This window comes from Tenrec ecaudatus, chromosome 12 (genome assembly GCF_050624435.1).
Source record: "Tenrec ecaudatus isolate mTenEca1 chromosome 12, mTenEca1.hap1, whole genome shotgun sequence".
Taxonomy (NCBI): Eukaryota; Metazoa; Chordata; class Mammalia; order Afrosoricida; family Tenrecidae; genus Tenrec; species Tenrec ecaudatus.
The window spans coordinates 6,175,251-6,187,163 of NC_134541.1; the positions used below are offsets into that span (position 1 = coordinate 6,175,251).

The following is an 11,913-nucleotide window of genomic DNA, read 5'->3' on the forward strand; positions in this document are numbered from 1 at the left end:
AATTAATGCTGCAAGTGACCAAATCAGCCGATCTGTTGTTTAGACAAAGCTGCTGCTAATCACCTCTTTTAAAGTGCAAAAACCAAAGATGTCATTTTGAGAACTAAGTTGTCTGTAACTCCACCTGTGTAATATTCGATGACCTCATATGAATGTGAAAACAGAGAAAGAATAAGGAAGAGCAAAGAATTGACACGTTTGGATTATGATATTGTGAAAGAATGAATATGCCCCATACTGCTATAAGAAACAATAAATCTTTCCAGGAAGCCGTACTACCAAACTACTCCTTAGAAACAAGATTTCATTTCATGTGCTTTGGACATGGAATCAGGAGGCACCAGTCTCTGAAGGAGAGGGTTCAACAAAGTGGTTGACACGGTGGCTGCACCATCAGGCTGAAACATAGCTATGAGTGTGAGAATGACAAAGGTATTTCCATCTGTTTTACAACACTTGACATGATACTGAAACAAATCAACCTCCAATTACAACGTCTCAGAAACTCACAGGGCAAGTCCATGTTATCCTGTAGGGTTGCTGTGAGTCAGCATCGACTAGATGGAAGTTAAAGTCAGAAATGTGTTTGTGGAGCCCTCAGACAAAACGCAAGGCCATAGAGTTGATTCTGATTCATGTTCACAGGGTAGAACTGCCCTGTGTGTTTTTCACACCTTGACTTGTTTTTTTTTTTTTACTTCTTTCTTTATTTAAAATCATTTTATTGGGAGAACATACAACTCTCTTATCACAATCCATACATCCATCCATTGTGTCAAGCACATTTGTACAGTTTTTGCCATCATCATTTTCAAAACATTTGCTTTTAAAAAAAATTTTTATTTAAAAATTTTTTAACATTTGCTTTCTACTTGAGCATCAGCTCCTCATTTTTCCACTCCCTCCCCGCCCCACCATGAACCCTTGATAATATATAAATTATTATTATTTTGTCATGTCTTACACTGTCTGACTTCTCCCTTCACCCACTTTTCTCTTGTTTGTGCCCCAGGGAGGGGATTATATGTAGAGCTTTGTAATCGGTTCCCCCTTTCTATCCCACCTTCCCTTCACCCTCCTGGTATTGCCACTCTCACCACTGGTCCTGAGGGGTTCATTTCTCCTGGATTCCCTATGTTTCCAGTTCCTATCTGTACCAGAGTACATCTTCTGGTCTAGCTGGATTTGTAAGGTAGAATTGGGATCATTATAGTAGGGGGTGTGGGGGTAGAGGACGCATTAAAGAAGTAGAGGAAAGTTGTATGTTTCATCGTTGTTATACTGTATCCTGATTGGCTCATCTCCTCCCCACGACCCTACAGATGGGCTTTGGGTCCCCACTACACACTCCTCCTTATTCACAATGATAGGACTTTTTGTCCTTTGATGCCTGCTACCTGATCCCATCGACACCTTTTGATCACACAGGCTGGTGTGCTTCTTCCATGTGGGCTTTGTTACTTCTCATCTAGATGGCCAGTTGTTTATCTTCAAGCTTATAAGACTCCAGACACTATATCTTTTGGTAGCCGGGCACCATCAGCTTTCTTCACCATATTTGCTTATGTACCCTCTTTTCCTTCAGCGACTGTGTCGGGAAGGAGAGCATCATGGAATGCCAGTTTAATAGAACAAAGTTTTCTTGCATTGAGGGAGTACTTGAGTGGAGGCCCAGTGTCCATCTGCTACCTTAATACTAAACTTATAAATATATGCACATAGATCTGTTTCCCCATCTTCATATATAAATAAGTTTACATATGTATATGCCTGTATTTAGACCTCTATAAATGTCCTTTGCCTCCTAGTTCTTTCCTCTATTTCCTTTCCTCTTGTCCCACTATCATGCTCAGCCTTCATTTGGGTTTCAGTAATTCCTCTTGGTTACATTGTCCTTGATCAAGCCCTACCAGGCCTCCTACACCCTCGTTGCCATAGTTTTGGCTCACTTGCTGTTCTCTTGTCCCTTTGCTTGTTCACACCACTTCCTTTCACCATGTCCCTCTCTTCCATGTTCCCCCGGAACTGTCGGTCTGTTGTTTTCTCCTCCAGATTGTTTATCCAGCCTATCTTATCTAGATAGACCTTCAGATATAATAATATGCACAAAAACAAGACAGAGCAAAACAAAGTGACAAAAGAAAACAATAAAAAACCAATGACCAAAAAAATAAAAGCCTGTAAATAGTTCAAGGTCTGTTTGTTGACTTTTAGGAGTGTTTTCTGGTGGAGTTTGATGGGATGCCACACACTGGCCCCAAAGTCAATTTTTGGAATTCCCTGAGGACTTCCTTGCTCTGATGCCTTGCTTGTCTGTTGCAGGCCCTTAGTGTTTTGCCTCTGTGTGGTTGGGTCAGACCAGGCGCAGTTCCCACACTGTCTCCAGTGTTGTTCTCTTTAGGGCTATGGGTCAGTGAGGGATGTCCTGTCTCGTAGTGGGGCTGGTGATTTGGTCCTCTCTGTGCATTGGCTGCTCTGAGCAGGGATATTGTCCTTAAGGCTTGGTGGGCCAGGATGTGCTCCACTCTCTTCCTCTCCCTTCATTTGCTCCTGTTTGCTCTGATCAGACATGTCCCTCTCCCTGAGCTATAGCTTCAGTGTTGTCCTCTGAAGTAAATTTTTCGGTGGGGAGGGGTGGCTGTCCATGTAGTTGGGATTGGGGCTGGCCTCTCAGACCTCTACTGGTTTCCTGCTTCAGGCCGGTATGTTGCACTCACATCTTGGAGCACTAGGTTGAACTCTGGTCCCGTTTTCCCTGTGGAGATATAAAACATACCTTCTTCCCCTTGAGTGAGTTAGTGCCCTGTTCCCCACTACCCATTTTGTTTCTTTTTTTTTTCTTTTTTCTCCTCCCTTTTACTTGACTACCATGTGTATCCCTTGATTTAGTTTCGCCCCTGCCATACTACCTGGACCTCACTCACCCCAAGAATGTTTGCATACAGTAGCTTTTTCCTATGCCCCCTTTGAATTTTTTTAAAACAATTTATTGGGGCTCATACAATTCTTATCAAAGTTCATACATATACATACATCAATTGTATAAAGCACATCTGTACAGTCTTTGCCCTAATCATTTTTTCTCCTCTTTTCTTTTTTTACATTTTATTAGGGACTCATACAACTCTTATCACAATCCATACATATACATACATCAATTGTATAAAGCACATCAATACATTCCCTGCCCCAATCATTCTCAAAGCATTTGCTCTCCACTTAAGCCCCTTGCATCAGGTCCTCTTTTTTTTTTTCCCTCCCTCCGCTTTCCCCCCTCCTTCATGTGCCCTCCTTTGAATTTTTTTTAAGCTTACCTCAACAGACTTATGTTGTACTTGCCCTTGTGTGCTTGACTTTCTTCGCTTAGCATAATTTCCCTACTTCTTCCCATGCAGTGATGTGCTTCATGCGTTCATCACTGCTTTTTAGCCATGCATAGTACTACATTGTATGTAACACCGTTTTTTGATCTATTTGTCTGTTGATGGAAATTTGGGTTGTTCCAAATCCTTGCAATTATTAGCTGTGCCATAATGAACATTGGAGCACAGATATCTGGCCATGGTTTGTTTCTTGCCTCTTCTGGGTATATGCGCAGTAGGGGGATTGTTGGGTTGTATGGTAGGTTGATTTCCATCTGTTTTTAGATATCACCAAATCAATTTCCATAGTGGTTGAACATACCTACAGGTCCACCAGCAATGGACGAGAGTTCCTGTCTCCTCACAGCCCCTCCAATACTTGTTTCTTTCTGATTTTTGAATTGGGATATCTTTGAGGGTGTCGGTGGTATCTCATTGTTTTAATTTGCATTTCTCTTATGGCTAACGATTGGGAACATTTTCTCATGCTTATTGGCCATTCAGATTTCTGTCCTTGTGAAACTTCTGTTCAGGTCCTTTGCCTACCTCCTCAGTGGGCAATTAGTTGTGTGTGTTTTTTTTTTTTTTTGGATGCTAGCAGAGTATTTTAGATTTTAGTAATAAGGCCTTTGATGATGTTTTCCCAGTTTGTAGGCTCTCTTATTACACTCTTGGTAAATTCTTTTGATGTACACAGGCGTTTTATCTTCAATATATCCCACTTGTCAATTTGTGACGGCTCTGTGTTTGTGTCTTTCCCTGTTTCTGATAGCCCATGTATTCCCTGCACCAACGTTCTCAGTTTGTCCCAATTCTGTCATTGATGGCCCTAATAATTTGTGGTTTTACCTCGAGGTCTGTGATCCACCTTGAATTTATTCTTGTGCATGGAGTGAGATAAAGGTCTTGCTTCATTTTTTTGCAGGTAGATATCCATTGTTTCCAGGACCACTTGTTGAAGAGGGCAGCTGCTTCTCATTGGATATTTTTTGTGCCCTTATCAAAGATCAGTTGTCTGTATGCTGATGAATTTATTTCTGGGTTTTCAGTTCTTTTCCATTGGTTTAAGTATTTGTTGTTATACCAATACCATAAGGTTTTGACCACTGTTGCTGTATAATATGTGCTAAAGTCAGGTAAACCAAGACCTCCCACCATGTCCTTCTTCTTGAGGAGTTCTCTGATAATTTGGGGCTTCTTCCCTCTCCATATGAAGTTGGTAATCAGTTTTTCCATTTCTCTGAAGAAAGATGAGGGTAATTGTATGGGGATTGGATTAAACTTATATGGTGCTTTGGGCAGAACTGACATCTTTACTATATAGAGTCTTCCAATCCACACGCATGGGATATTCTTCCATTTGTTGAGGTCACTCTTGGTTTCTGGTAACAGTGTTCTGTAGTTTTCCTTATATAAATATTTTGTTTGTTCAGTCAGGTGTATCCCTAGATATTTCAATTTCTACTTGGCTCTCATGAAGGGTACCACCTTTTTGATCTCCTCTTCTGTGGTTATCTGATGTGCATAGCAGTCCGATAAACTTCTGTCTTGTATTTTGATCTTGTATTCTGCCACTCTGCCATATTCCTCTATTGCTTCCAGTACTCCCCTGGAACTTTTGGGATTTTCCATATATAAAATCATATCATCTTTGAATAATGACAATTTCACCTCTTCCTTCCCCAGGCAAATATTTTTGATGTCTTTTCTTTGCCTTATGCTGTTAGTTAAAATCTCCAGTACAATGTTAAATAAGAGTGGGGACAAGGGACATCCTTGTCTGGTCCCCCTTTTCAGTGGGATTGTGTTTGTCTTTTCTCCATTGACTACCATGTTGCCTGTTGGTTTTTCATATATAGCTTGTATTATCTTGAGCAATTTTCCTTCCATTCCTATCTTCTTGAATGTCTTAAACAGGAATTGGTGTTGGATATTGTTGAATTATTTTTCCGCATCTATCGGCATTATCATGTGGTTCTTACAGTTTTTTATGTCAATGTGGTGAATTATACTAATGGTCTTTCGTATGTTGAACCATCCCTGCATCCCTGGTATGAATTCCACTTGGTCATGGTGAATTATTTGTTTTATATACTTTGTATTCTATTGGCCAGTATTTTGTTAAGGATTTTTGCATCGATGTTCATTAGGGATGTTGGTCTGTAGTTCTTGATTCTTGTGGAATCCTTGTCCGGTTTTGGTATCAGAATTATACTAGCTTCATAGAAGAAATTTGGGAGTTTTCTGTCTTTTTCTGTGGTCTGGAAGAGTTTGTGTAGGATTGGTGTCAGTTCTTCCCTGAATGCTTGCTAGAATTCTCTAGTAAAGCCATGTGGTCCAGGGGATTTTTTCGTTGGTAATCCCTTAATAACCTTGTCTATTTCTTCTATTGCTGTGGGTCTGTTTATATTCTTGATGTTCATCAGGAATAGTTTAGGGAGGGATTGTTTTTCCAATAATCTGTCTATGTCTTCCAAGTTGTTGAATTCATTGGCGTACAGTCCTTTGTAGTACTGTGTAATTATCCTTTTGATTTCATTAGCGTCTGTTGTAATGTCCCCTTTCATCCCTCACCCTCGCTGTTGAACTTTGTTCCCTCCTTTCTTTGGTTCAATTTGCCAGCATTCTGTTCATTCTGCTTATCCTTTCAAAGAACCAACTTTTAGCAACACTCATTTTCCCATTGTTTTCTTATTTTCCCTCTCCTGAATCTCAGCCCTTGTTTTTATTATTTTCTTTTGCTGTTAGTAGGATTGTCCTGATGACTCTGCTCTAGTTGCTGTGAATTTTGTGCCAGCATATCAATCATAAGTCTCTCTTCCTTTTTCATATGTGTATGTATTGCTATGAAACTTCCTCTGACAACTACTTTTGCTGTGTCCCATAAGTTTTGGTATGTCATATTCTCATTCTCGTTGGTTTCTGGAAATTTCTAAATTTCTTCTCTGATCTGGGCCAGTACACACTCCTTTTTCAATAGAGAGGTATTCATCCTCCAATTGTTTGCTTTTGTTTTCTAATGTTGATTTCCAGCCTTATGGCACAGTGGTCAGAGAAGAGAGTTTTGTATTATATCAATGTGCTTAAATTTATGTAGATTTGCCTTATGCCCCAGCATATGATCTATGTTTGGATATGTGCCATGTGGGCTTGAAAATAATGTAATTTTTTTTGTATTTAGATGAAAAGCTCTGTAAATATCAGGTCAAATTGTTTAATTTCAGTGTTCAAATATCTAGCCTCCTTGCTGAGTTTCTTTCGTTGTGACTTATCTTTCTCAGAACGGTGTATTGAAGTCACCTACTATAATTGTTGCGGCTGTGATTTCTTTTTTCATCTTTTGGAGTGTTTGGTTGACATATTCAGTGGGTCTCGTTTGGGGAATATATATTTAAAATGCTTAGTAGTTCTTTGTCTACCGTTCTCTTGAGCATTATATAGTGTCGCTCCTTTTTATGGTTTCCACTTTGAAGTCAATTTTATCTGAGATTAAATTGCAACCCCTGCTTTTTTGAATTGCTCTTTGCTTGGTATGCTTTTCTCCAGCCTTTGATTCTCAGCCCATTTTTGTCTGTAGTCTTGAGATGTGGCTTCTGTAGGCAGATTGATGGGTTGTGTTTCTAAGCCAGTCTGCTAGCCTCAGTCTTTTAATGCCTGAGTCCAGTCCACTGATATTCAGGGTTATTATCTCCATCCGTGGACTCTGTGATGTCATCTTATACCTTTTGTGTTTGTGTTTTCCTACCTACCTCATCAGTGTGTTGTACATGTGTGTGTTTGTTTCGTTCTTAACTTCTTTTCACCCTTAAGCCAATGCTATCTTGTGGGCTATTTTCTCTTTGTTGCCCTCTGGGTGGGGTTGTTTTATGTGGAGGTCTCTTATTTATGCTTGATGAGTGCTGTTCTCCTGCCCATATTGGGTTGGCAAGGATCTTTTTTAGGGCTGGGTTTCTTCCAATGTGTTCTTTGAGTTTTTTTCTTGTCTGGGAAGACTCTTACTTCACCATCTATCTTGATAATTTGGCTGGGCAGAGTATTCTTGGGTTTGCATTATATTCCTTCAATTTTTGGAATATGTTACTCCACTCTCTCCTTTTCTTCATAGTGTCTGAGCATATTCTTATTGGGAACCTTTATAGGTGATTGCTTGTTTTTCCCTAGCTGCTCTCATGATTTTCTCCTTTTTCTCGAAGTTGGATAGTTTAACTATTATGTGCCTTGGTTACTTCTTGAGATTTAGTCTAGCTGTTGTTCTTACAGCCTCCTAAATAGTTGTCTGGTTTTCATTCATTAAGCTGGGGAAGTTTTCCTCCAAGAATTCTCTCACTACTTTTATCTCTTGATCACACAGCTGGTGTGCTTCTTCCATGTGGGCTTAGTTGACTCCTCACTTCGATGGCTGCATATTTGAATACAAGCCTTCAAGACCCCAGACACTATTCTGCTTGATAGCTTGGCACTCTGCTTTTTTCACCATACTTTGCCATAGCACCATTATGTTCTGTGATCCTTTTATGAATGATAATGGTCATGATTTCTATTCATTTTATGAATCAAGCAGGGCTATGTGAGCAGAACCAGCTGTTTATGGATTGAGGCTAGAGTTCAGTCGAGCCCAGAATCCATCTGTTTGTCCCTGGGATATGCTTGACTCAGGTTTATTGTCTTGATCATTTTATGACAAATACAAAACCCCGTAAAACCAACTGCCCCAACAACGGCAACAAACTAACTTTCAGACAACAAAAGACAAACAAAACCAAGCAAACTAAAGGCAGGAAAACAAAAACCCATAGAAACAGAAAAGTAAAACATTGTCACTTTGACTCTTTAGTAGAAAACCCTTTCTCTTAGGAAACTGCTGGTGGCTTAGAAGGGCTGACTTTGTGGTTATCAACCCAACGACACCAGGGCTCCTGTTTGTGAAGCCACAGAGACAAAATAATAAGGTGCTAAGAAGGAATAAGGCTGCTAATCCACGGGTTGATGCTTTGAACTGCCAGTGGACACACTGGAGAAATAATGTGGCAGACTACTGTGTAAAGATTATAACTAAGACACCCTCTGGTAAGGTGACCAGACATCCCGCTTTTGGCGGGACAGTCCCAATTTTTAACAATTTTTCCTGCGTCCCGCCACATTTTTTAAAAGTTGTATATTTTTGGAAAGAATGCATGACAAGCTAGGGTATACGGTTTTTGGCTGCCATGTGGCTATTTTGCCAGGATATGAGTTTTATCAATGGTGTCCCGCTTTACCAATGTTAAAATCTGGTCACTTTACCCTATGGGGAAGTTCCTCTGTTCTCTACAGTCTGTGTAAGTCAAAGGTGACTGAATGAAAATGAGGTGAGGTGTTGGTTTGGTATTATTTTGAAAGATTATGATATCTGTAAAATAAATGTTCCTTTTGTGTAGCATTGCTGCAATTCTCTTCCTAACTTTTTCATAGCCATTGCTTTACTTCATGATTGAAGTGTTAAGGACATTATTTTAAAAGCTTTAAAAGGACATTATTTTAAAAGCTTTTTTTAAAAAAAGCTTATTGAACACCATAAAGAGAGTGAGTTTACAGATATCATTTGTTACCTGAACTCTTTACCAGTGCTTATTGGGGATCCCATTCGCTCACTCCCACCTTTTCTCTATAGTTGACATTTCCTTCCATCTTCAGCATTAAGTCATCACCATTCTTTCATGTCTACATCCAGCTCCATCTCTTTGATAATGCCTTTTGTTCTTTTTGAGCCTTCCTATACAGTAAACTCCTAGGCTTTGATTTCTCTTATTCTTTTTTAAAAAAAACCCCATGAACTTTATTAACACACCAATATTATTCATAAACATACCTGTAAAAATTCTCAATACAATATTATCAGATAAAATTTACTAATGTGAGTTGTGAGCAAAACTTGTGAGCAAGACTGCTGTCATTTTCATTTCAATCAGTCAAGTGTAAGTATAATCGATTTTAGCTTTAACTATTTCTTAAGAGTTCAAACAAGAGTTTGTAATATCAACTATTATTTTAATCCTACTTTGAGTTTATTTGACCCCATCCAGCTTTCTTAGTCATTTATGATATTGATAAGTGGAAGTCATTTGGAGAATAGGCCAAGATAATGAATTATAGAATGTTTATATACTCACTGTATTTTATGATTTTTGTGGCTTGTGTATTTTAAGAATTATAGCCCACTTGCATGTAACACATAATTAAAGATTAATAAGAGAAATTCATATAAATGTTGAACTAAGATTAGTAATCACCAAATATGATTATTAGTAATCACCAAACTGATTATTCTTATTCTTTTTTGTTGTTATTCAAATTTCTCTTATTCTTAAAGGCAATTTTTTCAAGTTATATTTTTATATTCCTCACTTTATTCTGAAAACATCTTTACTTGTATATTCAAATGATTCTTAGATTATAGTGATATCAGAGTACAGATATTATCCATGTTTGCCTATTAATTTAATAAACACTAATGAAAACTTATTTGCATAATAGTATTTAAGGACTTTCATATAATTGGACTCTCCCAGATTTTTAAAGCATTTCTCCCCCAGTCTAAGCCAATTGAACTCTTTGACATTTGGGATAATCCATTGTACATATATAAAAAGATCTATTTGTCAAATGGACATAAGATTAAACAGCCTTTGGTACAATGAATTTGTAGAGATCAAGTGATTCAAATAGGAGCAACTAAGATGGCTTCCTAAGGAAATAAACAAGATAAAAATTAAGTATGAAAGGTGTGCAAGATGATTCCCATAAATCTTTACCTATTCTCTTAGCATAAAAGTCTACACCAAGAGTATGTGTAAATTAGAATACATCTCATCTAGGGTGCCCGTGGTTGGGGAATGTTATTCAGGGAAAGTCCCTGGGATAAAAAGATGAGAGGTAGTTTATAAGGAGGGTAGAGGATGCTTGTCCTTCATTAACATATCCATGTTAACTTATTGGAGAGGTAGAACAGGTTATTGAAAAGTCTCAATGGCCTGGTTATTGGACTGGACCTTAAAGTGATATTTTATTATTTGTGATCATCATAAGTAAGCATTCCCAAGTGAAGGCAGTCCTTAGATTTATATTTGAAAACACCAGGAAATGACCCTGCTACAAAACATGCACAACATTTTCTTTTATGTTGTTTTACTACTTTGCTTATAACAAGGGTAAGTGGAAAGTTTAACTAATTGCAAAGATTTAATGTGCCACAAAAATAAAACATTTATTCTTTTTGCCAGTCGCAACTGATTTCCACCTACAATTAGTGTTCAGGTCAGAAACAGTAGGTCACCTGACGCAGTAGCTGCGACTGAGCTGTGGAACGAACCTGACTGCACTTTCCCATGCGCACCGACCGTACTGCCGAGCATCGCAGGGAAGGTGCTCATTGCAGTAGGCCTTTAGCAGCAGTGCATGCTGCAGCTTGAGCGTGCCTTCTCCAAAATGTCTGTGGCACCGCAGACACTGCTGGTCCGCAGTCTCAAAGTCAGAGCCATGCCCGTAATGGGGATCTTCAAAAATCAGTTGTTTTGGGCGATCATAGCTTCCACGGAGTTCAACTGTAGTTTTGCAGTTTTTAACTCGATTACCTTTTCTAACCACATCTCACAGATTGCTTTCGTCCATACATGGTATATAATCCAATGTGGTAAAGTCTTCTTTGGTAATCTGGGCACTGATTCATGGGGAGACCATGCTGCTTCGTACAATTTTGCCTTCGATAACCAGGAGGCTTTCCTATTTCCTAAGTGAATGTTGCTACGCTCCCTATTTTCCACTTATCTAAAAGGTTTTGATCAGTTTCAAATTTTCTGGAAATCGCTTCTGCAATAGGTGATTCACAAATGTTACCCAGGCATACAGACAAAACAGATTTGGGGGCCTGCACTGCCAACTTCTCTTGTGCAGAGATGTACAGTATGCGTCAGAACCACCAGACAGAACATTCCAAGGCAATATTTTCTTGAATACTGATTAATGCAATCAAATTGGTTCACCAATCATTTCTCCAGTGAATTCATATGTGTTTGAGTCTTAGGATGTGTGTTGGACATCACTTGTGCTCCCCAAAGGTCCAAGTCGGCAGTCAAGCCTGAGGAACTTGATATGGAGAACTGTTTCTCTACGAAGAATTAGATGAACTTCCGATGCAGATTCTTCAGGGCCCCCAGCTCACCTCTCACTGTGAAAATTGGTGGTGCTTTGCTGCTGCATTGATTTCTTGCTCATTCTAGGAGCCCGTTACATTGGAGGATGTCACTGTGGTTTTTACGGAGGCAGAATGGAAGACACTGAGCTCTGAGCAGAAGAACCTGTACCGAGACGTGATGCTGGAGGTGTGCAGGAATCTCTTCTCATTGGGTGAGGATGTGCTTTTTCTGCTCATTAACTCAGTAGATATTTAATGGCCACCTGCTCTGTGCCAAGTGAGCCACAGTGGTGCAATGGTTAAACACTCGTATGCTAACCATGTGGTTGGTGGTTTGGACCCACCAGCCACTCTGTGAGAGAAAGATGCATCCGTTTTCCG

General features: G+C 39.2%; 1 pseudogene; it reads right to left on the reverse strand.

Moving 5' to 3' along the window:
- Nucleotides 1–10,670: 10,670 nt before the first annotated feature.
- On the reverse strand, nt 10,671–11,304 carry LOC142422187 (low molecular weight phosphotyrosine protein phosphatase pseudogene; annotated as a pseudogene).
- Nucleotides 11,305–11,913: the final 609 nt, after the last annotated feature.